Source organism: Dama dama, chromosome 6, assembly GCF_033118175.1.
Source record: "Dama dama isolate Ldn47 chromosome 6, ASM3311817v1, whole genome shotgun sequence".
Lineage (NCBI taxonomy): Eukaryota > Metazoa > Chordata > Mammalia > Artiodactyla > Cervidae > Dama > Dama dama.
The window spans coordinates 42,542,761-42,569,732 of record NC_083686.1 but is presented as its reverse complement, the minus strand read 5'-3'; the positions used below and the strand labels follow the sequence as shown (position 1 = coordinate 42,569,732).

At 39.9% G+C, this 26,972-nt stretch overlaps 1 long non-coding RNA gene across 7 annotated transcripts in view; it reads left to right on the top strand.

The window, feature by feature from the left end:
- The window catches only part of LOC133058851 (uncharacterized), a 366,659-nt gene that overhangs the window by 12,442 nt on the left and 327,245 nt on the right, over positions 1–26,972 (top strand). For all 7 annotated transcript variants that reach the window (XR_009693403.1, XR_009693405.1, XR_009693401.1 and 4 more), the window contains exon 2: positions 22,917–23,066. This is a non-coding gene — a long non-coding RNA (uncharacterized LOC133058851). The remainder of the gene's footprint in view (positions 1–22,916; positions 23,067–26,972) is intronic.

The following is a 26,972-nucleotide window of genomic DNA, read 5'->3' as shown; positions in this document are numbered from 1 at the left end:
TGGTCCAACTCTCATATCTGTATATGACGACTAGAAAAACCATAGCTTTGAATATATGAACTTTTGTCGGCAAAGTGATGTCTCTGCTTTTTAATATGCTGTCTAGGTTTGTCATAGTTTTTCTTCCAAGGAGCAAATGTCTTTTAATTTTGTGACTGCAGTCACTGTCTGCAGGGATTTTGGAGCCCCAAAAAAGAAAATCTGTCACTTTTTCCACTTTTCCCCCATATTTGGTGTGAAGTGATAGGACCAAATGCCACGACTGTAGTTTTTTGAATGTTGAGCTTTAAGCCAGCTTTTTCACTCCACACTTTCACCTTTATCAAGAAGCTCTTTAGTTCCTTCTCACTTTCTGCTATTAGAGTGGTATCATCTGCATATCTGAAGTTGTTAATATTTCTCCCAGCAATCTTGATTCCAGCTTGCAATTCATTCAGCCTGGCATTTCACATGATGTACTTTACACAGAAGTTAAATAAGCAGGGTGATGGTATACAGACTCGACATACTCCTTTCCCAATTTTGAACCAGTCCGTTTTTCCATGTCTAGTTCTAACTGTTGCTTCTCAGGAGGCAGGTAGGATGATCTGGTATTCCCATCTCTTTAAGAGAAATAAAAGCACAAGAATGCTTTAGAAGCTTTGTTGTTGTTGTTGTTGACTAATCATACTGAAATTATTACAAAATGTTTGGGTAAATGAAATGACTCCTACATCTGTGCTTGTTGCCATAGGACTTCTATGTATTTGTTGATTGAATACATCAACAAATTACTTGGAAGGGGTATCTTAACTGATGATATTTTAGCCTGATGCTCAACTAAGAATGCAAGGAATACATTTTAAAGAGCCAACTGTTTAGAAGAGATTTAACCCCGAGAAGTTTCGGGATACATCAACATTAAAAAACAATAAACACAAGTAGACTAGGGAAAAAAGCTGTTGTGCTTATTTGTAAGTCACATTCATGCTTAAAAGTTTCTTATCACGATGTGAAGAGATATCATTGGTCAAAACAAAAATAGCCACTAGAGAAAAAGGAACCAATATTAAATGTGGGATACAATTGTTTTAATCCAGGTCATCATTTGATATTGTCATTTTGGCTAGGCAGCTTATTCTGTATCAGAATGAGCATATATTAGCATAATCACAAGAAGCTGGACCGAGTTTAGGCCTTTCACTAATATTGGAATATATAATAATTTGTATCATAAGGAGTAAATGTGCCTGCTCTAACATGTGAAATCTCCTTACCGACATGATAAAAATTTTTTTCCCCCATTTTATCCTTGTTATAATTGGAAAACCCACATATTATGTGCAAGATGAAAATATTTTGTACAGAATGTCAAGTTCAATGATTATCTTACATAAATGTAATAGTTTAATAATGACATACTAGTATTTCATAGGATATGAAAATTTATCTAATTACTTTGTAGGACTGGAATCTCTTACAAATACCTTTGGTTATTCAACAGATAGTATTGAGCTTCTGCTGTCTATAGGAGCTATATCTTAATCTCAAAGAGCTTAGGGGCTAGTAGGGGAGGTTAGAGTTCAAGGAAGAAAATGATATGTATCACTGTGGGTTGACAGAGAGTTTATACTAATCAGAGTCATGGAGTCCCACAAAGACCCAGAGAGACAGAGCCTCTGCAGTCTCAGAAGCTGCCAAGAGCAAAGGGTGCCCAAGCATTTCTTACCACACTGGCAACTAAATGTTCAGCCTGGAATTTGCACTTGTAACTTCCACTATAACTGAGTGTCCAAAGAGAGTCACAGGACCTTACCTGCTCCAGAAGTACAAATCTACCATGTGAAATGTTATCTGAAACTAGACATAAGGGTAGTGATTATTCCAAGAGTTACATCTCTCCTGTTGGAATATCCAGACGCTCTTGATTCTGTGGGAGGAGATTCAATGGGAAGTATATTTGACAGGGATTAATAATTTGGTTTAAATTTCAGTATTGCATCATATATCCAAATATCTGTGCTGGTCGTGTGATGCATGACATTTTCGATCAAATAGTAAAGAGAGTTTTTTGGAGACCAATTTATAAGAAGAGATTTTTGTGTCTTCTCTTGCTTTCTTTCCCTCTGTATTACAAGGGACAGCAATTATATTTAATATTTTAAGGCAAATCATCTTCCTCTGACGAAACGTGATCCACTGGAGAGGGGAATGGCAAACTACTCTTGGATTCTTGCCTCAAGAATCCCATGAACAGTAGGGAAAGGCAAAAATATATCACAGCAGAAGATTAGCCTCCCAGGTTGGTGAGTGTCCAAAAGTTACAGGGGAAGGGCAGAGGGCAGTTACTAGTAGCTCTAGAAAGAATGAAGAGGCTGGGCCAAAGTGGAAACAACACTCAGTTCTGGATGTGTCTGGTGGTGAAACTAAAGTCAGAGGCTATAAAGAACAATATTGCATAGGAACCTGGAATGTTAGATCCATGAATCAAAGTAAATTAGAATTGGTCAAACAGGAGATGGCAAAAGACATCAAAATTTTAGGAATCAGTGAACTGAAATGGACAGGAATGGGTGAATTTACTTCAGATGACCACTGTATCTACTACTGTAGGCAAGAATCCCTTAGAAGTACTGGAGTAGCTCTCATAGTCAACAAAAGAGTCCAAAATGCAGTCCTTGGGTGCAGTCTCAAAGATGACAGAATGATCTCAGTTCGCTTCCAAGGCAAACCATGCAACATCATGGTAATTCAAGTCTATGCCCAAACCACTAATGCCAAATAAGCTGAAGTTGAATGGTTCTATGAAGACCTACAAGTCCTTGTAGAACTTATATCAAAAAAAGATTTTTTTAATCACGGGGGATTGGAATGCAAAAGTATGTAGTCAAGAAATACCTGGAGTAACAGGCAAGTTTGGCCTTGGAGTACAGAATGAAGCAGGCAAGGCTAAGAGAGTTTTGCAAAGAGAACATACTGGTCATAGCAAATATCCTCTTCCAACAGCGCAAGAGAAGACTCTACACATAGACATCACCAGGTGTTCAATACTGAAATCAGATTGATTATATTTTTTGCAGCCAAAAATGGAGACGTTCTATATAGTCAGCAAAAACAAGACCTGGAGCTGACTGTGGCTCAGATAATAAGCACCTTATTGCAAAATTCAAACTTAAATTGAAGAAAGTAGGGAAATTCACTAAGCCATTCAAAGTGAAAGTGAAAGTGAAGTTGCTCAGTCATGTCCAACTCTTTGCAATCCTATGGACTGTAGCCTACCAGGCTCCTCCGTCCGTGGGGTTTTCCAGGCAAGGATACTGGAGTGGGTTGCCATTTCCTTCTCCAGGAGATCTTCCCAACCCAGGGATTGAACCCAGGTCTCCCACATTGTAGGCAGACACTTTACTGTCTGAGCCATCAGGGAAGCCATTCAAGTAAGACCTAAATCAGATATGTTATGATTATACAGTGGAGGTGATGAAAGAACTCAAGGGGTTAGATCTGGTAGAATGCCTGAAGAACTATGGTGGAAGTTCATAACATTGTACAGGAGGTGATACAATGAAAAAGAAATGCAAGAAATGGATTGTCTGAGGAGGCCTTACAAATAGCTGAGAGAAAAAGAGAAGTGAAAGGCAAGGGAGAAAAAGAAAGATACTCCCATCTGAATGCAGAGTTCCAGAGAAGAGCAAGGAATGATAAGAAGGCCTTCTTAAATGAAAAATGCAAAGAAATAGAAGAAAACAATAGAATGGGAAAGACTAGAGATCTTTTCAAGAAAATTGGAGACATCAAGGGAAATTTTCATGCAAAGATGGGCACAATAAAGGACAGAAACAGCAAGGACATAACAGAGGCAGAAGAGAGTAAGAAGAGGTGGCAAGAATACAAAGATGAACTATACAAAAAACCTGCATAACCATGATGCTGTGGTCGCTCACCTAGATCCAGACAGCCTGGGGCATGAAGTCAAGTGGGCCATGGGAAGCACTACTATGAACAAAGCTAGTGGAGGTGATAGAATTCCAACTGAACTATTTAAAATCCTAAAAGATGATGCTATTAAAGTGCTGCACTCAATATGCCAGCAAATTTGGAAAACTTAGCAGTGGCTACAGAACTGGAAAATGTCAGTTTTCATTCCAATGCCAAAGGAAGATAAAGCTAAAGAGTGTTCAAACTACCATATAATTGAGCTCATTTCACATGCTAGCAAAGTAATGCTCAAAATCCTTCAAACTTGGCTTTGGCAGTACAGGAACTGAGAAATTCCAGATGTACAAGCTGGATTTAGAAAAGGCAGAAGAACTAGAGACCAAATTGCCAACATACATTGGATCACAGAAAAGGGAATTCCAGAAAAATATCTACATCTGCTTCATTGACTATGCTAAAGCCTTTTTTCACTGTGTGGATCACAAGAAACTGTGGAAAATTCTGAAAGAGCACCTGACCTATCTCCTGAGAAACCTGTATGCAGGTCAAGAAGCGGCTGTTAGAACTGGACATGGTAAAATGGACTCGTTCAAAATTGGGAAAGGAGTACGTCAAGGCTGTATGTTGTCACCCTATTTATTTAACTTCTATGCAGAGTACATCATGTGAAATGCTGGGCTGGATGACTCACAAGCTAGAATCAAGACTGCAGGAGAAATATCAACAACCTCAGATATGCAGATAATACCACTCTAATAGCAGAAAGAAAAGAGGAACTAAAGAGTCTCTTGATGAAGGTGAAAATGGAGAGTGAAAAAGCTGGCTTGAAACTCAACATTCAAAAAGCTAAGATCAAGACATCCAGTCCCATCATTTCATGGCAAATAGAAGAGGAAAAAGTGGAAACAGTGATAGACTTTATTTTCTTGGACTCCAAAAATCACTGTGGGTGGTGACTGCAGCCACTAAATTAAAAGGCGCTTGCTTTTTGGAAGAAAAAGTATGACAAACCTAGACAGCATATTAAAAAACAGAGACATCACTTTGCCAACATAGGTCCATATAGTCAAAGCTGTGGTTTTTCCATTGGTCATGTACAGATGTGATAGTTGGACCATAAAGAAGGCTGAGCACTGAGGAACTGATGCTTTTGAGCTGTGGTGTTGGAGAAGACTCTTGAGAGTCTCTTGGACTGCAAGGAGATCAAACCAGTCAATCCTAAAGGAAATCAATCCTGAATATTCATTGGAGGGACTGATGCTGAAGCTGAAGCTCCAGTCCTTTGGCCACCTGATGTGAGGAGCCAACTCATTGAAAAAGACCCTGGGGCTAGGAAAGATTGAGGGTAGGAGGAGAAGAGGGTGACAGAGGATGAGATGGTTGAATGGTATCACCAACTCAATGGACATGGGCTTGAGCAAACTCTGGGAGATAGTGAAGCACAGGGAAGGTTGGCATGCTGCTGTCTATGGGGGTCCCAAAGAATGGGACATGACTTAGCAGGTCAGCAATAACACCTTCCTATGCAAAGTGACTTGTCTGAGGGTTTTTAACAAGATATTTGTCGAGTTCTCATTTTCTCTGAGAGCAGGAGAGGGTTAAGTAAGTTTACAGGGAGATTTTTAAATTTCTGTGCCTCTGGCTTTTTATAACATCTGCTAGTGTTACCTCCTATCATTCTTCTTTGCCAATTTTTTTCTTGGCTATTTTTGTGTGTTTGTTCCTACATGTGTATGTTAAAATCTTTTTTTTTTTTTTTCATTTTTATGGTAGTACAGACAATAAAAGTAAGTAATAATGATTACAACAAAAATAAATGAGTTAAGTATGAAACAAGGGTTACATAATTATATCCAGAACAATATGAAAATTGAGTGAAAGTAGTCAAGTAGGTTGATTATATTTGTCATTACTGCTATTCTAGAGATTTCTATATTTATAGCATTCATTTCACAAAGGGGCATTCCTATTGGGAATTATAAATGAATTGAAATGTGTTGGCCAAATTTGTGAAAGTCAGATTAGTAAGTGGTTTCTGAGAAACTAGAATATAGTTCACCTCTGAAGGTGACCTATGGGAGGATAAACAAGACCTTCTGGGCCATTACTGTCTCCTTAAATTCTCTGAAGTCTTAACATGACTGAGAGGATATGTTTTAAAATCATCATCCAAAAGTTGAGCAAGTGTTAACATCTTAATTCATTTTCCATAATTTTCCGTGGACTTTCAAAGCTTTTTACGTTTGACATTGGTGCATTAAGTCTGTAGATGTACAGTAATCTTGATCTGAGGGCAAACATGGCTGGGCCTCCAGGGTTACTATGCTCTCCAGTGATTCCCAAGGGAAACTTCAGATTTGGTTTGCTTTCTGTAAAATCCCTGTTAGGTGGTCTTTAATTTACAAAACCATCAATAATGTCTCTTGTTTCAAATCAAATTTTATTTTCTGATTATGTGATTTGGACGTTATATATTTTTTAATCATGTGAAATTTAGAGGAAACCTTACTCCACTTTCTTCCCAGGTTTATTTACCTTAGTCATTTCAGTCACTGGAAGCTTCTTTACTTTTCTGCAATAGGTGGGCTCTCTCAAACCATCTAGGCCATACAGAGTTATCCAAGTCCTGGCTTAGACAGGCAGACTGAAGATTCCTTTGGAATATCAGAAATAAAAGTTGCTGGAGGTTTCTGGTCAAGGACTGGATAAAACAGCATCTTAGGGGATAGCAAGGGCAGCATGCAGAAGTAGCTAAAGCTCCCTTCTCTTAGGAGGTGACAGCAGCAAACCCTGATGGTATACAGAAAATATTCCCATAGAATAAGGACTTTCAGTGCAACACAATTATAACACATCAGCAGAACACTCCAGTTTATGAAACATTTTCTTATAGAATCTCTAAGCTGCCTGACAAGCAGTTCAAGTTATACAGGTATGACGATTGTTAGTATAGTAGCCGCATTAACTGGAGAGAAAACGGAACCTTAAACAGTTTCAGTGACTCACTCAAGGTTAATAACTGGATATAGAGTTCAGGTCTTTTGAGTCTAAACTCAGATCTTCTGAAAACTAAAGAACTATACCGCCAAATTTGTGACCACCTATCAGACAAGACTTTAAGGGCAGGGTCACTGGTAGGCCCACGTGTCCCCAAATAGCATTATCTCCTCCCCTTGGTAATGGTAGCTCTTAATTGACCATTAACTTTCGCATGATGCTTATACTCTTTTTCACTCAGGACCTTTTGGAGGATTTTGGCCTAGAAGATCTTGCTTGTCCCCCCAGTTCACAGCCAATGTTCAAACAAGTTCCATAGACACTCTTTTATTTATTTATTTATTTTTCCATTTATTTTTATTAGTTGGAGGCTAATTACTTTATAATATTGTAGTGGGTTTTGTCATACATTGACATGAATCAGCCATGGATTTACATGTATTCCCCATCCCGATCCCCCCTCCCCGCTCCCTCTCTACCCCATCCCTCTGGGTCTTCCCAGTGCACCAGGCCTGAGCACTTGTCTCATGCATCCCACCTGGGCTGGTGATCTGTTTCACCATAGATAATATACATGTTTCGATGCTGTTCTCTCGAAACATCCCACCCTCGCCTTCTCCCACAGAGTCCAAAAGTCTGTTCTGTACATCTGTGTCTCTTTTTCTGTTTTGCATATAGGGTTATCATTACCATCTTTCCAAATTCCATATATACGTGTTAGTATGCTGTAATGTTCTTTATCTTTCTGGCTTACTTCACTCTGTATAATGGGCTCCAGTTTCATCCATCTCATTAGAACTGATTCAAATGAATTCTTTTTAATGGCTGAGTAATATTCCATGGTGTATATGTACCACAGCTTCCTTATCCATTCGTCTGCTGATGGACATCTAGGTTGCTTCCATGTCCTGGCTATTATAAACAGTGCTGCGATGAACATTGGGGTGCACGTGTCTCCTTCAGATCTGGTTTCCTCGGTGTGTATGCCCAGAAGTGGTATTAGATAGCATTTCCCCCAGTTGCATAGACTGCACTTCTTAGCTGCGTGGCTGTGCATAAGTTACTGAATCCCTGTGGGCTGAAGCTTCACCTGTAAAAGGGGATAACAGCAATCCCTATGGCCGTGGGCTGTTAAGAGTATAATCTATACAAAACATCTAAAACAGTGCCTAGCACATGGTAGCACTCAACAAATGTTGGATATTATTATTAATATACGCAAAGTGCTTGGCGCCTAGTAAGTGCTCAACAAAAGAGTTTAAAAAATTAAGGAAAGATGAAGAAAGGAATACAAACTATACAGAATTCTGTTTTTAGGGCAGGCCTTGATGACTAGAAAGAGCAGCAGAACTAACTTCCCTGCACAAACTTATAAACAGTGACCCCAGTGTAGCTGATGAACCTGTTCTGCTTCCCTACTCTCTACTAGAGTGTATCATCATCTGTCAGAAAAATGCTGACAAGCCCCTGGATTGTGATTCATGGTGACCACCAGAGCCGGCACAATAATGACCTCTGTTGCTGCCTCCCTGAGTGTGGTTGGAACTGGGAAACCCAGCCACTTACCTGCACGTTTTTCAGGACTCTGAGCCCTTGCTATAATGAATGGACTTGCAGGTACTTTTCTCAGCAAAAATGACCGCAGTGCTTTTAGGAAGAAAATTCAAAGCACATTCACAAGAACGTTAAGCCAGGCATGTAAGTAGTAAATATGAATTAAGTCATCACATTCTGGCTAATCTCTAAAGAGAATGTGCTTGCTTTTGAGCAGCTGAGAAAAATAAAAGAAAGGATTAAATTATTTGCATGCAGTTGGACTAAATGCTAAGTTTGTCTTTAGGGCAAAATGTTTTTATTACTTCCTTCCAGGTCTGCAAACAAGCTATAGTGCTCCTGGCTAAGATGATTAAGAGTCCAGCTACCCAGGACTTCAGAACAGGAGCTTCTAACTACTCTCTGAAGAGGAAAGGCTCTTAGTAAGGATATAGGAAACCATATAAGGGATAGTAGCTCTAAGGCTTACATTGACACATTGGGTTCTGTAGTGAGGATTAAAGCGCTAAAGATGATTTGCTTTTCTTCAAAAGAATGGCTTGTAGAAAACCAGAGGGTAATTACCTCTCTGGCAATCTACTCTAGAGAGAAGAAAGAAGCCAGAAGTAGGAAACTATAAACAAATAAGTTATGCCAGGTCCATCTCTTTAAAGACACGAATTACCCCATCTCCCATTTGATATATTTTTTTCTTTTGCCTCCTTTTTAAAAAAATTGAATAAATTTTTACTCTCTGTTTTTTATAGGTTTAACTTTTTTAGTTTTGACATGTAAGGGATCTCATATAGTACTTGTCTTTCTCTGTCTGACTTATCTTGATCAGCATAGTCTGCTCAAGGTCTATCCATGTTGTTACAAATGGAAGGATATCCCCGTTTCTTGTGGCTGAATAGTATTCCATTGTGTATATGAACCACTATCTTTTTTTTTTTTTTTTTTATCCTTTAGCCTTTGATGAGCTTTTGGGTTGTTTCCATATCTTAACTATTGTGAATAATGTTATGATAAACATATATGAGGTATATATACCTCATTGAAATTCAGTTTTCATTTCCTCTGGGTATGTACCCAGAAATGGAATTGCTGAATTGTGTGTTAGATCTAGTTTCAATTGTTTTTTTTGAGGAACTTCCTTACTGTTTTGCATAGTGCTTGGAGCAGTTTACAGTCTCATGGATAATACATAAAAGTTTCCTTTTCACCACATCCTCACCTAAACCCCTCTTGTTTTCTTGATAATAGTTCTAACAGATATGAGGTGATATCCCAATGTAGTTTTGATTTGTACTAATCCTGGTGATTAGTGATGTTATCTTTTCATGTCTGTTACTCATTTTGATGTCCTCATCAAAGTGTCTCTTATTTAACCTTCTGCCTATTTTTAATCAAATTATTACTATATTTTTTATTAGATGACTGAGTTCTTTATATATTTTGGATGTTAAACCTTTACTCAATATATAGTTTGTAAAAATTTTCTATTAGGTAGGTTATCTTTCTATTTTGTTAATTGTTTCTTTTGCAGTGTAAAAGAAGAGCTTGATATATTTCCATTTGTTGATTTTTGCATTTGCTATTTGTTATTTTGGCATCATGTTCAAATAGTCTCCAAGATAAATATTGATGAGGTTCTTGCCTATTTGTTCTTATAGGAGTTTTAAGTTATCAGGTCTTATATTTAAGTCTTTAATCCATTTCAACTTTATTTTTTGCTGGAAGTATGATATAGGGGTCTAATTTCATTGTTCTGCATGCTGCATTTCTCCAGTTTTCCCAGCACCATTTATTGAAGAGACCATTTTTCCCCATTGGGTATTCTTGGCTCCCTTGTTGAATGTCAGTTGACTAAATATGCCAGGATTTAATTTTTGATGCTCTCTTCTGTTCCACTGGTTGATATGTCTGTCTGTGTGCCTGAGCTATACTGTTTATTGCTATGGTTTTATAGTATAGTTTGAAATTCAGAAGTGGTGATACTGCCAGCTTTCTTTTTTTCTTTCAGTTTTTTTTTTTTTGGCTATTTTGGGTCTTTGGTGGCTCTAGACAAACTTTGGGATTGTTTCTTATATTTCTGTGAAGAATATCTTTGGTATTTTGATGTGGATTGCTTTGAATTTGTAGATGGCTTTGGGTGGCACGGTCATTTTGAAAATATTAATTCTTCCAGTCCATGAATAGAGTATGTCTTCCCATTGTGTCTTCTTCAACTTCTTGGTTGAATTTGTTCCTGTTTTATTGTTTTTTTGATACTATTATGAATGATGCTTGATATAAACCTTTCTTTTGGGAAATGCAACATGGATTAGTTTAACTAGAGTTAGTGCATATAGGGAGATTATAATGTCTTAAAACTTTAAGCGAGATTATGACGGCAACCTCACATGGAGGGCGTTTCTTTCCTAAATGAAATTATTGATGATTGTGGCTTTGATTCAGACTGATGTTAGGTTATTTTATAACTTACTGTTCCTCAACTCCAAACTAACTTTGACTTGCTTTGTCCTTTACTCCAGCTTCCTCTCAGAATGTTGAGATATAATACCAATAATACTAAAAATAAGATAATACTTTTAATTAAATTAGCCTTTACATATAGAAGGCTTGTTTTGTACCAATATCTTCCTTTATACATATTTAGTTTTTTTCAATAGTCTTAGGAGATAGATATTTTATTAACTCCATCCTAAAGGTGTAGGAAATTTAAATAATTTGTCCAGTCTCATTCAACTGATTCATGGTAGTATTCAGATCCAACCCACTTTTAACTACTATTTATACTACTTCTGGGCTTCCCAGGTGGTGCTAGTGATAAAGAGCCCACCTGCCAATACAGGATTCATAAGAGATGTGGGTTTGATTCCTAGTTGGGAAGATCCCCTGGAGGAGGGCATGGCAACCCACTCCAGTATTCTTGCCTGAAGAATCTCATAGACAGAGGAGCCTGGCAGGCTACGGTCCATAGGGTTGCAAAGAGTCGGACACGACTGAGCAACTTAGCACACACCCATGCATTACTATTTCTACTATGACTGTGACAACAATCACTGCTACTATTACTTATTGCTAATAACTATTGCTCAATAACAATAGCTACTGCTGCTGCAGTAGCCACACTACTGAGATGATGGCTGTTACTACTACTGCCTTACTACTACTAGAAATGAACCCATTGTTATTTAAAGGTCAGTGATAGAAATAATCTTGAATCATATCTTTTAGTAATGAGATACTCTTTTAGTAATGAGATATCAATAGCTTCTAGCACTTTTCTCTTGAAGTAGCTGTAATGACAAGTGAAAGTGGATAGAGGGGTTGAGTGCTGCCCCAAACAATCCTACAGAAGACTAGAACTATCTAGAAATTTTGTTTCCTTTAAAAAAACCTTTAAATATTGTTTTTTCTGTCATAATAAATCTGTATTCATTTTAATATAATAAGAAAAATTTCCCCTAGTAGATTTTGAGTAAAATAGGCAGAAAGAAAGCTGTGCAAAGTAATCTAGTGACTGTGTTTTGCTGTATACCTGGGTGTGTGAATTTGTGCATACTAGGCTAACAAACACTGATCCATGATGGTAAATAATTGATTGGCTGACTTATATAAGGGCTTGAAGTTAATGCCAGCTCAACCTTGTGTTCTTAGATCAAATGCCGCCTCTTCGAGAGAAAGGCTTCCTTGCTTCTCCTTAACCTCACAACTAGGTCAGTCCATCGTCCATATTCCCCCTTAGTAGTAGTAGTAGTGTTAGTCACTCAGTTGTGTCTGACTCCTTGTGACCCCACAGACTAAAGCCCACCAGGCCCCTCTGTCCATGGGATTCTCCGGTCAAGAACACTGGAATGGGTTGCTATTCCCTTCTCCCAGGGTCTTCATGACCCAGGGATCAAACCTGGGTCTCCTGCATTGCAGGCAGATTTTTTACCATCTGAGCTACAGGGAAGTCCTATATATTCCCCCTTCCTAGACACCAAGTCTTCTAAAATATTATTAATCTTTAGTAGCTCATAGATAGATAGAATCAGCCTTGTGGTTCAGATGGTAAAGAATCTGCCTGTGATGCAGGAGACCTGATTTGATCCCTGGGTCAGGAAGATCCCCTGGAGAAGGGAACGGCAACCCATTCCAATAGTCTTGCCTGGAGAATTCCACTGATAGAGGAGCCTGGTGTGCGATAGTCCATGGGGTTGTAAAGAGTCAGACACAATTGAGTGACTAACACTTTCACTTTCTTCTGAAATATTACTAATCTTTGGTAGCTCATAAGACTTTTGTAATTTTACAAAAAGTACATTACATGAAGGCAAAGATCATGCTAATTTTTTCTCCACCATTAAATTCCTGGGTTTAATTCAGTGCTTGACACAGTGTGCTGTGCTGTGCTAAGTCGATTCAGTCATGTCTGACTCTCTGCGACCTGTGGACTGTAGTCCACTGGGCTCTTCTGTCCATGGGATTCTCCAGGCAAGAATACTGGAGTGAACTGCTGTGCCCTCCTCCAGGGGATCTTTCCGACCCAGGGATCGAACCCATATCTCTGGCGTCTTTTGCATTGCAGGTAGGTTCTTTACCCACTGAGCCACTTGGGAAGCCCAGACACATAGTAGGGGCCTGAAACTGTCAAATGAATGAGTAAAGAATGTGTGAGCTTTCAGCAGGGTCAGCTCTCCCCTACTCAGTGGGGTGTGGATGTGAGCAGCCTCTCTGAGCTTGGCAGTCTCCCTCTATCCAGAGCCAGTAGAGTTGGCAGCTCATTTATTAGTCACCTTTGGAGATGAAGTTGTTCTCAGATGTGATGTATCCATCTAAAGGAAAGAGGTATTTCACTTTTAAAACATTAAAACATAGCCATCTGGACAGGAGCCCATCTGGACACCCTGTACTGGCTGATAGCTTTTTGGTGCAAAAAAGCACAGTCCCAGGCTTCAGCAGCACACATCTGTACCCTGCTCAGGTGATACGAGATGTGGTGGGATGTGGTTAGGTAGAGGGCATTGGTGCCTGTCCATCTTCTAGAGAAGTTGACTTCTCCACCCTTGCAACTCTTGCTTTCCTAAAGGCGTTCTCTTTGGGAATGACTGATTTACCCTCTTTGGCCAGTTTTTATAGAAACTGCAGGGGAAGGAGAATCCTTTGAGGGTTTCTCTCTATTTCTTTGGCCTAAAACTATTTTGGTCAGCCCAGCACGGGCTGTTTAAATAACACTGTGAAATTTTCACTTATCTAGCACTAGGTGGGGAATAGCAGTGTTCCACTTAAATGGATTTTTTAGATAATGGAAACTTTTCCTGCTAAATTGCAAACTTTAGAAAATTGCCATTTCTATAAAGACTTCTAAAATATATGATACCCGCTCCTTCCTGCCTTTTAAATCAGAGTATACTGAATATATTTTACCTTTATTTTGATGGCTCAAGGTCAGAAGTTTGAACATAGAATCAGGATTTTAAAGTGTGGTGGGCCTTGGTGAAGACCGTCTGGTTCAGCTTCCTCACAAAAGACAAGAAGAGAGTGAAGTCCAGAGAGCTAGTGTGACTTTATGAAGACTGCTCAGCAGGGCAAATAGAGACCTAGGTGAAAATTCAGCCTGGAGCTTTTAGCTGAGTGCCCTTCTCATTGTCCTAGATCAGAGGTTCTTTAGGTATGTAGGGTTTCTCATCTCTTTAATAAGTAGCTCTAAACTACCATGCTTATTGAGTCACTGTTCCTGATTTTCCCATTCCCTCCCCTGCTACTCCCGTGACCTCCCTAGTTTAAAAAGTCAGATTTAATTTCTTGCTTTTGTGATGTATTTACCTCTATCCTGTCTCCTTATTTCTGTTACCTCTTCAATGAAGTGGGTGGTTATAATGAATGGGAGTGGGCAATTAAATTTTTTAACCAATATACTTTACTTTTTAAAACAGTTTTAGGTTCACAGGAAGATTGAGTAGAAAGTATAGAGTGTGCCAATGAACCCCTGGAATGAAGACATTTTAAAATGCTTTCTTCTAATTCCCACAACTTAACATAGTGTGTTGTGTGTAGTAAGCAATTAATAAAATAGTTGTTGATTGGTGGATTCTATCATCTTGTGGGCTGGTGAACCAAATAGTGAAGGTTGTTTGAAATGTATTTTAAATGAGCACACTCTACCATAATGAGGTTCTGAGGGAGGACCCGGGGGACAGATTATAAAGTCTATCAGCTTTGTGATATCAATTTGACTACTCAAAGACATTTGCTTGCTTACTTCTGAGTTTCAGGTCATTCTGGATGGGTAAAGCCATTGGATAAAAAAAAGTATAGCTATAGTAGGAGTAACAGTAAAGGTAGCAATGATATTCTCCATGAACAATGCTTTAAGCTAGGTTTGAGAGTTAGATTTTACAACTAGTTGTGCAGTCACAACATAGATACGTCATGTTTACAGTGGTAACCTAGTATCTAGCCCAGGGCCTGGTTTTAACCTGCTGTCTATCACAGTTTCTAGTTCTAATCTAGTAACTATCACAGTGCCTTGCATATCACAGTACATAGGGGAGGTTCTAACCTTTAGAGGAGGCACTATCTAACTTGAATCCTGAAGAACTAATCAGAGTTAATCAAGTGAAGGGAGGGATTGTCTTTGAAAAGTACTACACTCAGAGGGAAAATGAGTTTCAGACTCCATTGGGAGAGAAAACCCCTTGAGAAGGAGGTGATTATAGTCTGTGACTCCAGAGAAATAAGCAGCGATATTTCATGAAGGGTCTCATAAATTTGCTAAGGAGCAGAAATTTTATCTGGAGATGCAGTGAGGAATCCCTGGAGCATTTAAGTTGAGAAATGACATGGTCAGTGTTGTTTTATAAACATCAGCTGAGCTTCATGATGGAAAGTCTATTCATTCTACACATACACATTGAAGATCTGCCCTGTGCTAGAACTCTTCCAGGAGTTGAGATAAAGCTCTTATTAGTCAATTTCCTAATCTCAGGGAACTCATGTTCCAATGCATGTTTATGTGTATGGTGCAGCAGCAGAGGTGGGGAAAAGTAGACAGGTACACTTATAATTTCAGATAGTGACAAGGCAGCTGAGAAAAGAAAACATAGAACAGGGTAGTAGAAAGTGGCTGGGGTAAAGGCAGTTTTAAAGTTGGATGGTCATGATGGATGGCACTCTAGATGGGAGGGACATATATTAGGAAACTAAGAGTAGGAAGACTACAGATTTGCAAATGAAGGCAATGAGAGGCTATGGTAAGATAGTGGTAGCAGTAATGGAGAAAAGAGGCCCAATATTCCCCAATACACCAGTATTTAAGGAAGTAGAACCTGTAAGGCTCGAAGAATGATTGGATGTGATGTAAGCAGTGAAAGTTAAGGAGGTGGTGAATGGGAATGGTACTGGCAGCAGCTGCTTCTGACCAAGCCTTGCCTCCTGGCCCTTGGTTACATGTTGCATGATCCCATGCTGGCTTCTTAGTCTTGGACATGTTGGAAAGCATGGCGGTGCTTATGGATGGTTCACCTCTCTTTACAGTAACTCAGAAGATTGAATTTTGTATGCAGTTGCATGGAGTTATGAAATAGTTCTAGCCAATGGGCTGTGAGTGGAAGTGATGCACAGCTTTTGGCTAAAACTCATCATTATTATTGTGAGGTCTTTCACTCAGATTCGAGCCCCCTGGCTGGGTCGCTGGGTACAGAAATAGTTACCTTGGAGAGACACCTAGGTCTGAGGGGACCTTCTGTGAGCAAAAAGTAAAACTCTGCATGTTAAATCCCTGAGGTTTGGGGGTGGCTTCTTACTGCAATATAAACTAGCTTATTCTGACTAATACAAGGGTCTTGAGTTTAATGTGCCTGTGGGATCACCAGGTGGAGGTGCGCAGTAGGAAGATGCATAGGGCTGGAGTGTAGTGAAGGGCCGGACTGGACTGTGAGCCATTCACAAATATATAGTAGCTAATGGGAATGAATGGGATGAAACCGATGAGTGAGCAATGAAGGCTGAGGACAAAGTCTCAGGAAAAATAAAATTTAAGGGGAAGAGATGAGAAAGAGAAACCCACAAAAAAAGATAAGAAATGAGTGGCCCGAGACAAGCAGGAATATTAGAGACAGTGCTATGGGTTTGGAGAGCAGGAAAGGGAGGGACAGGACAAGTAAGGATGTTCTCAAGTTCCCTAGTAAACAAGGCTTAGGGGCCACAGTATGGTTGGAAGGGAGCCTGGAGGTCTTACCTTGATTGTGTATGCAGAGAAAACAGTGTTTTTATTGACCTTGTCTGTCAATCAAAGTCGAGGGAATTGATGAAAATCATGGGGAAGGAGGGCTTATCTCTCACTATTACTTCTCCTGTTGCTGCTGATAGGTGCAGGGGACATTATGAAGCAAGTATTGCAGAAATTTCCCATGAAATTTTCATTCCCTTTATACATATTTCTTCAGTACCTATAATGTACCAAGCATTCCTCTAGACATGGGGCATAGAGCAAGGAGCAAAATAAAATCCTTGTTCTCTAGGTACTCCTCATCATTGCAGACAGAAAAAATACATATGCAGCATTTTGGGTGATGATAACGCTAACTTGGGAAGTGACACACAGTCTAGTGACAGAGTAGGATAAGACAAGAGGTAACAACAGGTATTCAGGGAACTCTGACACAGTAACTGTTTGAGCAGAGATGTCAGGAGAGGGAGAGAGTGGACCTGGAGAAAGACTGTTCCCAGCCAAGAAACAGCAGGGCCAAAGGCCCTGAAGCAGTCTCATGCTTGCCAAGATGCATGGGGTGTAGCAAGGAAGACTCCTGGAGCAGAGCGAGTCAGGGAAGGGTGGTAGGAGGTAGTCTCAGAGAGACCAAGGACCAGTTCATGTAGGTCTGGTGGGTCTTGGAAAAGCTGTAGCTTTTATTCTGAATGAAATATGGATCTCTTGGAATATTTTGAGTAGAGTAATGACCTCAAATGACTAACATTAAAAAAAATCACTGTGCTGGATCTGTGAGGAGAGACATGTAGGGGTTAAGAGTAAAAAATAGGCAGTCTGATTAGATGATTGTAAAAATCTAGGTGATGGCTTAGAGTAGGGTAACAGTGAAGGTGATAGTAAGTGGTGGATTTGGCTGTATTTTGAAGGTGGTACCAATAAATTTGCTCTTAGTTTGGATGTAGGAGGAAAGAACAAAAGGGTCAAAGATAATTTCAAAGTTTTTGGCATGAGCAACTGGAAAGATGAAATGAATTTTTTTTCTTTTTTTTTTTTTTGGAGAGGGACTTAACTGTAGGAAAAAACAGTTAAGAGGGGGAAAATGTAGTGTAACTTCTGTTACACTTGTTAAATTTGAGATGCCCTTTAGCTATCTACTTCCTAGTTGGCTTGGGGTAAAGAACCTGCCTGCAATGCAGGAACCTCAGGAGCTGCAAGTTCGATCCCTGGGTCAGGAAGATCCCCTGGAGAAGGGCATGGCAACCCACTCCAATATTCTTGTCTTGAGAATCCCATGGACAGAGGAGCCTGGCAGGGTACAGTCCTTAGGGTCCCAAAGAATTGGACACAACTGAAATGACTTAGCATGCACACACTGTTAGCTATCCAAGTGGCAGTGTCTACTTGGCAGTTGAAGACACAAAGTTAGAACTTGGGGAGAGGGGATGGCTGGAAATATCGACTGTGAAATTGTCAGTTTATAGTTGGATCCTCATCTTGGAGGCTAGGTGAAGAAAGTCTTTCAATGAATAAGGACTAATAGGCCTTGTCTTATGCTGCCACTATGTGAGGTTGGATGAGAGTTGAGATATGATCATCATTGGGATGGCTATTAAGAGATGTACCATGAGATGATGGAGACAAAAGTCTGTGTCAAAGAGCATTGGCAGAGAGGAATATGACACTGCAGGTATAAATAACTTTTTTAAAAAATTGAGATTTGCTATAAAGGAGGACAAAGAGACAGTGGTTGGAGGGGAACTTGAAATATGGGAGGAATTTTCTAAGTTTTTTTACTGATAGGACTAATCCAGAGGGAAAATTCACTGATATAGGAGAGAAGGGGTACAAAATTCTCAATTAGGCAAGAGCAGAAATCCAAGCATGGGTCAAGAGACTGGCCTTTGAAATGGATGTCAATGGTTCCTCTGTTTTATTAATACCAGGAGGGAAGGAGGAGTATATGGGTACAGATGCGGGTGGGTTTATGGCTGTAGGAAGATGTGGATCTTCTGACTACCTCCATTTTCTCAGTGAATAACTAGTCAGCTCCTACCTCAGAGAAAGGATGAGAGAAGGGGTGTTGGATGTTTGAGAGAGAAAGGAAGATACAGAATATTCCTCTGGAGAGTGGAAGACTGAGAATGGATTGGGGAAAATATAATAATATGCATGTCAAGAAGTAGTAGAGTTTGTAATCATTAATTTGAAGCAGGATGAATCAGCATAAGCATGTGTTCACTTCCCCGGTGGCTTTGATGCTTGTGATTCACGTGTAGATTGAGAGTGGGTTTGCAATGATCAGGGTTGGGATCAGGGAGGTTAGGTCATGTATAAAATAGTAATAATAATGATGGATTGTGGAATCGAGGTCAGAGTGGGGCAGGGAAGTGAAATCATAGATGGGTTCAAATAGCTTGCTGGAGTTGGAGTACTAGAGAGAATAAACGAGAGGGATAATATATGGAGCTCAAAGAACAGAATACTTGGAACTGAGCTGATGGAAGCAGTGTGCTCATTTGTAGTGACTATGTATAGAAAAGAAGGAAGCTGAAGTGGGCTGAAAGATCATGTCATAGTAGCTGAGAAGGCAAAGAAATTAAAAATCCAAGATATTGGAAGGAATTTCAAGAAGACACTGAAATCATCAAGAGCAGAGGTGTAGAGTCACTGTGAATCAGGTGCTGTGTCTTTAAGGGATGAAGAAATTAACCTGTGAGTCTCAAGGTAAGTACAACATGTAGGATGAACAAGATGATAGAAGATTGGTAAGCATGACTTTGAAGGAGTTGAGATACGTAGCTCTGAGGGAGAAACATTTGAACCTCGCATAGCACCTTGAATATACCTTCATGATACTGTCTTCTACATTTTGCTTTAGTCTCTGCCTTTTTTTTTTCTGTCTCTTTTAGAAGCCCCATCTCTTTACTAAATTGTGAGTTCATTAGGCATAGGAACCTGTGCTCTCATTTTTAAGCACCACGGTGCCCAATCTATAGCAAGCAATTACCATTTGTTGAATTAGATTGCACCAAATGTGGAAATTTAAAGATCAAATGGCTAACAATCTCAGAGAATACAATTTTGAAATGAGATTTACACCTAGATTTATTGCATGTACTAAAAACAGCACTGTCAGCTAATCATGTAGTTCCAATTGTTTCCTGAGTTCCAAAGACATTAAAAAATATAATTTGATCATAAATATTGCAAAGAAAGGCCTGGGGGCATTCCATTTGCATGGAAAAGTGCTGTTTCCTTGTTTCTATGCTTCAGAAATAAAAATGTCTGGGAAGGAGAAGACTTGCTAGCTCTGACCATTTTCTGAATCCCCCTAAATATTTGTTCATCCAAAATCACTCTTTGAAAGCTAAAGAATAGTTAATTTTTACTTTGCAGAAGGACCTGTCCCCCTGTTTTAACCGTGCCTAGGGCAAACTGGGCAATGCAAAAACCCTATTCTTGAAAAATCTCCTCACTGTGTAATGGCACTGTATACGATGAATAATAAACATCACAAGAAAAGAGAAATTTTGATTGAAACTGTAAACTCTACTTAGATTTGCTTCCATAACTTATTTCTGCAGCATCTAAATGTAAATTGTAAGAGTGAAGAACTGTTTTATGTGATGTCCAAAATTGCCTTTTGAAAACCATGGTGCAGTGTCAGCACTTCAGTTCTACCATTGACATAGGTAATGGAGACAGGCTATCTACCACACACTATTGCTTTCCGTGGGTAATTCACATTCTCCTTGTGTCTTTCAATTACCACTGGCAAAAATGCATAACTAATCAACTTAGATCAAAGATACTTGATTTGTACTCTTTCTCATCTCTGTCACCTCTTGCTCTCTTTTCTTCTTTCTCTCTCCCTCCTCTTTTCTCAGACACTCATAAAGCAGAATCACTTAAAGATAATAGCTCCTTCAAAAATACAGCTCCACAGGATTTAATTAAACCTTAAGTCCCAGACTGGCCTGGGGAGGCTGAAGTAGCACAAGATGAATATTTGTTCGGAGTGAACATGGGATTCCAGTGGCTTCAAGGTGTCAGAGACCAAGTGTGTTAAAAGGGAGATTTGGCTTGTCACTGGTTGTATGAATTTAGTGAGTTAAACAGTGGGCTGGAGAGTTAGAAGTCCTCCCTTTTGTATGACCTTGCCTGTGGCAGTGTCCTCCTCTCCTGCTTCCTTATCTGTAAAGTGGACTTTTTTTTTTGTAAAGTGGACTTTGAATACCAACCTTAAACATGGTTGGTGCTTAGAAAACAGCTTGTTAAATGTTCATACCTAATTTTTTTTTCTCTTTGGTTTACAAAGTCTAAGTAACTTGCTGGGGACATTTGTGTTGCTGTGGAATATTAGATAAAGGTGAATGGGAGGGGCTTCCCTGGTGGCTTAGTGGTAAAGAATCTGCCTGCCAGTATAGGAGACATCGGTTTGATCCCTGATCTGGGAAGATCCCGCATGCCACAGAGCAACGGAGCCCATGCACCACAACTATTGAGCCTGAGCTCCTACTGAGCCCAGTACCCACAACTACTAAGCCCATGTGCTTCAACTACTGCAGCCTGCATGCCCCAGGTCCTATGCTCCAGAACAAGAGAAGCCCCTGCAACGAGAACCCTGTGCACTGCAATCCGCGGGTAGCCCCCACTCGCCACAACGAGAGAAAAGCCCATGCAGCAATGAAAGCCCAGCGCAGCCAAAAATAAATAAATAAAAAGTGAAAGGGATTATTTTGTTAATGAGTATTCCATATTTTCATCATAGCTTCTGGGATCTTGGAGTAAGCTGCATTAAAACAGAAGTAACTATATCCCTTCCATAAACTCTACTTAGAGCAAACTGCTCATACAAAATTGCTATTGTTAAAAAAAGATCCCAGCTGCCAGAATAATTGTAATGCCTGTGCATGCTTGCATGCTAAATGGCTTCAGTTGTGTCTGACTCTTTGTGACCCTATAGACTGTAGAATTCCAGGCTTCTCTGTCCATGGGATTCTTCAGGCAAGAATACCAGGGTGGGTTGCCAGACCCTCCTCCAGGAGATTTTCCTGACCCAGGGACTGAACCCATGTCTCTTATGTCTTCTGCATTAGCAGGCAGGTTCTTTACCTCTAGTGTTGCCTGAGGTGCCCCTGTAATGGCTGACATTGACATCATAAGTAATACTTCCTATGTGCTCGAGACTGCTTAAACAATTGATATGGAGTAACTTGTTTACGCCTCACAACAATTCTATACATGACCAATGGAAAAACCATAGCTTTGACTATATGGACTTTTGTTGGTAAAAGTGATGTCTCTGCTTTTTAATATGCTGTCTAGGTTTGTTATAGCTTTTCTTCCAAGGAGCAAGCATCTTTTAATTTCATGGTTGCAGTCATTGTCTGCAGTGATTTTGGAGCCCAAGAAAATAAAATGTGTCACTGATTCTACTTTTCCCCTTCTATTTGCCATGAAGTGGTGGGACTGGATGCCATGATCTTAGTTTTTTGAATGTGGAGTTTCAAGCCAGCTTTTTCACTCTCTTCTTTCACCTTTATCAAGAGGCTTTTTAGTTCCTCTTCACTTTCTGTCACTAGAGTGGTATCATCAAGTTCAATATCCCATTTTGAAGAACACCAGGCTGGAGAAATTCTCTTACTCTTGGGAGAGCCAGGCTTTTTGTTCTGTTCAGGTCTTTAACTTATTGAATGAGGCCCACCACAGTAAGAAGAGCAATCCGCTTTACTTGGTCTACTAATTCTAATGGCGGTTTTATGCAAATACCGCTTCATAGACACACCCAGGATAATGTTTGACCAAATATCTGGGTATCCCATGGCCCAGTCAGATTGACACATAAAATTAATCATCGTATCATGTAAGTGACTGAGCCAGGATTTGGGTCCAGGCAGCTTGGCTCCAAGGCACATACTTTTAGCCTTTACTTACCTCTCTCTAAGGTCTTAGAGCTCCTTACTGTCACCTATTCAACAGGAAAGTCAAATAATGCCCCTCTCAGACTTTAACAAAGATTTTATAATTTTCAGAATCACAAATACCCACCCTCTTCCCACAACCAACATGTCATGCTAGGGAGATCTTACAAAGAGATAGTTTGCTACTAAGAATATTTGACCTTATTCCCACATATTGTTTTGCCCTTTAATATTTCAGATGGGCCAAAACTAGATCCTTGGTTGCCTCACACCAAATCTCAAACATTCCCAATTGGTTATTTCATAAACCACAGAAGGAAGAACAGGCAGTCTTTGCTTTTCTTTCCTAGATCCTCATACAGAGAGAGCTGTAACCGGACCACAGGTCTGAGGACGGGGACTTCCTGCCTGATTCATCTCTTCTGGAAATACAGCACTGTGTGGAAGAGGCAAAGACTCTGCTCATCTACTTTAGAGTGAGGGATGCAGTCAATACATGAGTAAGTAAATGTGATGATATTTAGTTGAATGTGGGTTAGAGATATAAGTTCTATGACAACAACTGAGCTGGGAAAAGGAAGAGAGATTGAAGATGTTGGTGAGGTGGCTCTTAATGTAGGAGAATCCGAAAAGACCTCTTGAGCAGGTGACATTTGAGCAGAGATTTGAATGAAATAAGGGAATGAGACATGAGACTGTCTATGAAAAGAACATTTTACGTGAAAACTATGAATCAAGGGCAAAATCGGGAGTATTCACTGAGTGTGTAAGGAACAGCCTGCTTGGAGGGAAGTTAGAAAGGTGCAGAGAGGAAGGTGATGGAACCTGAGGGACCCCCAGGGCCAGGTCATGTAGGGCCTTCTGGTTCATGGAAAGACTTTGGATTTTGAGATGGGAAGACTTTGGAGGGTTTCGAGTAGGAGAATAACACAATCTGACTCACGTTTCAAAGCCGCCTGCGCCCCACTGCCCTTGCATGGCTGCAGTAAATAGAATATTTACTTGGGAGCAAATGTGGAAGCAGAGAAACTAATTAGGAGGCTATTGCAATGATGGCTTGGGTTGGGTGGGAGTGAGGGAGGTGGTCAGAATTTATTTGGATTTGGGTTATATTTTGAAGGTAGCACGAGGGACCTTGTTGATAGATTTTCCATGTGGTGACTATTAGACTATTATACAGAGATCTTACAACTTAGATTTGTGTGCAAAAGAGTGGGTTGGACTAAGTGGTATCTAAGGTCTATTTCTCTAGAATAGTGTTTTTACTCTGTGCTCCCTGAGACAACATTCAACTATTTTATCAGCTGCAGTTTAACTTTATTCTTTTGACATCCAAGGCTCAGTATATTTTCTTTGATCCAGAGTGTTTTTTTAATAGCAACATTATTAGTCCACCAAAACAGAAGCCGGTGGAAGAAAATGAAAGAATTTTCAGTGTATTCATGAACATGGTGGAAAATGTACCAAAAATTACAAGAAAAGTTTTGAAGACTTTGTAACTTTTAATAAATATGGGAGAAAGAAAGTCACGAAGAGGAGAAAAAAGACACATAACATCAAATAATATGAAAATGTCCCTCAGGGAAGGACCGAAGAAAGGATTATTTTATTTAGCTGCATCAGCAAAAAATCGCCTGGCTTTATATCAGGAAAAAAATCCCCATAATCCAGTTTTAAAAGCACTTGCTCCATATATTATGAATGACATTTCCAGGCTGCCAAATTTCTGATTGAGCTGGTGATTATAAGATAAAGCAGCATCTCCTTTCTCTCTCTTCCTTTCCTAGAAACAGGATTGCTTCAGCTCTTCTTCCTCTGAATGTTTCGTGAAAGTCAGGAACAGAGAAAGCAATGAGAGACATGTGTCAAAAAGTTGATTTGGTTGAAGAGAAATACTTAGCAGGAATGTGCGACAGCTAAGACGGAGAGGTGATAGAGGGGAGGTGGGGAACAAGAAGCGTCAGGGAACAGCAGCTTTACCTGCAGCGTTTGAAGGTCACAAGGAGTGTCAGATACAACAGTACCTGGGTTAACTGCCCCTGACACCAAATGCAATGAAGCTCTGTTCGATTTGCAGGCGACTCTGAAGAGAGATGGCTCATTTTCAACCTGCATGTTTATTTCACGTTTCTTAATTGGCCTATTGAAGCATGAGGGCTGCTGTGAGGCAGCAGTGGCGGGGGGAGGATGTGGTGTGTGTGTGAGAGACAGAGAGAAAGAGAGAGAGAGAGTGAGTTAAAAGTAGTAATTTATTATGATTGCTTTTCATGCTCACTGTAATAGACCACTTCCGAGCAATCAGGTTGCGCTCCTGCAGGACTTGGGGTGGCTCAGGTAGGCATTATTTAATTCATCTGTGAGAAAGTGAGCAACAGAGGAGGATAAAGTGGGTATTAATCTGAACTGCATGAGATTTGAGATGGCTGCATCTAAATCAATCCAAGGAATCGTCTGGGAAATCAACTCCCTGTTTTCAGCTGGCTCACACATTTTATTCTGGTGGGGGGATATTAGGAACTTTTTTTCAATCACATCTTCCAAGTTTGGTTCATTGTAATAAACTCCAGGAAATTCATAAGTCAGGATGAATTTGTTCTGCCTGGAATTTCATTCCACAGTCTCTGAATGCTGATAACCGGGGAGTGTTGCTGGGGTGTTATCTGAGAGCCCGAGGTGCTTCTGAGTTTGTGGTAGGGCTAGTCTGGATTTCTCCATACCTCCTGAGCCACAGGATATGGTTACATCAGTTTGGGAGCTCTGCTCTAGTCAATACAGGTGACAGAGATACCTGAAACAGGGGATAAAATGAAGAACCAGGAGTGAAATGCCAAGGGATCTTGCGCTGAGCTTAATGTGCGATGTGGAAGCAGGTTCATTAAGGAACATTTCCCTTGATGTTTGATTATGGAAAATAAGAAATATTCTCACTGGCCTTGAAAGAATGTTTTAAAGAGGAGCCCTGTTAGTATGGAGCAAGCCAAAAATTGAAGAATAGGAAGACAAAAGCTGCCATTCTGTCCTTGGCTTTCGACCACAGCAGTGGCGTCCATACCTGAGTTCTCTTTGTTCCCTCCACATGTGGACCTCAGCTTCGAGAAGCCCTGTATTAAAAGGTAACTGCTGCCACTTTTGGTTATCCCCACTTGGAAATACCCAATGTAAAGGGGTACCCAGATAATCCAGAATGTGCTTACACTGTTTTTGAAAGATCATTGAAATGAAAACATGTACTTCATAATCATAATACATGAAGATTTCTCCAAAACATATCCATGGATTCATAGGAGTCCACGAGAAGAGGAACTTGGCTGTAGGATTCTTCTCAAAACAATCCTGGGGCATGTGAGCAGCTCTTTGGGAGTTATTCAGTAGGTTCTCTGGTAGGCGGCTGTATTTGTTAAGGTCTCTGGGTGCTGTGAGCCCCAGGGCACTTTATGCATGCCCCCCCCCCCCCCAACAGTGTCCCCGTCATTTTTTACCCTCTTTTGTTCCAAGAGACCCAGAACAACTAATAAGCCATCTTGTATAGCCTAATATATACAACGACAGTTTGATCAGGGTTAATGAAAGGGCTGATAATTTCTAAGAGAAATTTACAGGAGTCAAAGCTTTTGAAACATGGTTTCAAATTAATAAAAAGATTTGTATAAGATGAAGCATTTGTTTATCTGAGTATGAAAATGTTCTAATCTAGGGAATGGTGATAAAGCCCAAGTTATGATGTTTGGTTGCTACATCCTTCATCTATTCCAGGCTTGCAAAGCAGCTCTTCCCAACTGGCTGGCCTTTTCAAACTGTCTCTTTTGGCATGTGTGTCGATTACAGACCCCAATGAAGATGGTTAAGGTATACCAGTCGGTATATATTTTTGTAAATGTGCTTATTTTGAAAACACATTGTTTTCTCAGTGAAATATCTTGGGCCATACATAAATTAAAGTTGCTTTGTATCTTAATTAACTAAAATTAATTAATGAGTTACTGGGGTTTATAATGGACCTCCAAGCCCTGTTGGATTCATCCTTCTGTGTTTAAAAAAGAAAAAAAGAAAGAGAGAAAGGAAGATCTTTGATCTTCATCTTATCTGGGAGAGGAGAGTAGAAAGGAACCAGAGACAAAGGACTAAATTCACCTTTTGAGAAACGCAAGCAACAGAAAAGATAAAGACATGGCTCCAAGTATCGCAGAATAAATGGTTTCTGTTGTGTGAAGTTTCGGGAAAGAGAAAGAAATGGTTTTCTCAGAGTTGCTTGCATAGGTCTGCTCTCCCTAGGCCCTCTTTCTCCGGGAATCTTGCGGCTTTGTCCCATGTGGAGTTGTTAATACTATTCTGGGTGCACACTGAGGCAGAACTAGTTCATTCCCTGACCAGTGGCACTGGTCTCAGCTAGGTAGCCCAGATTCAGA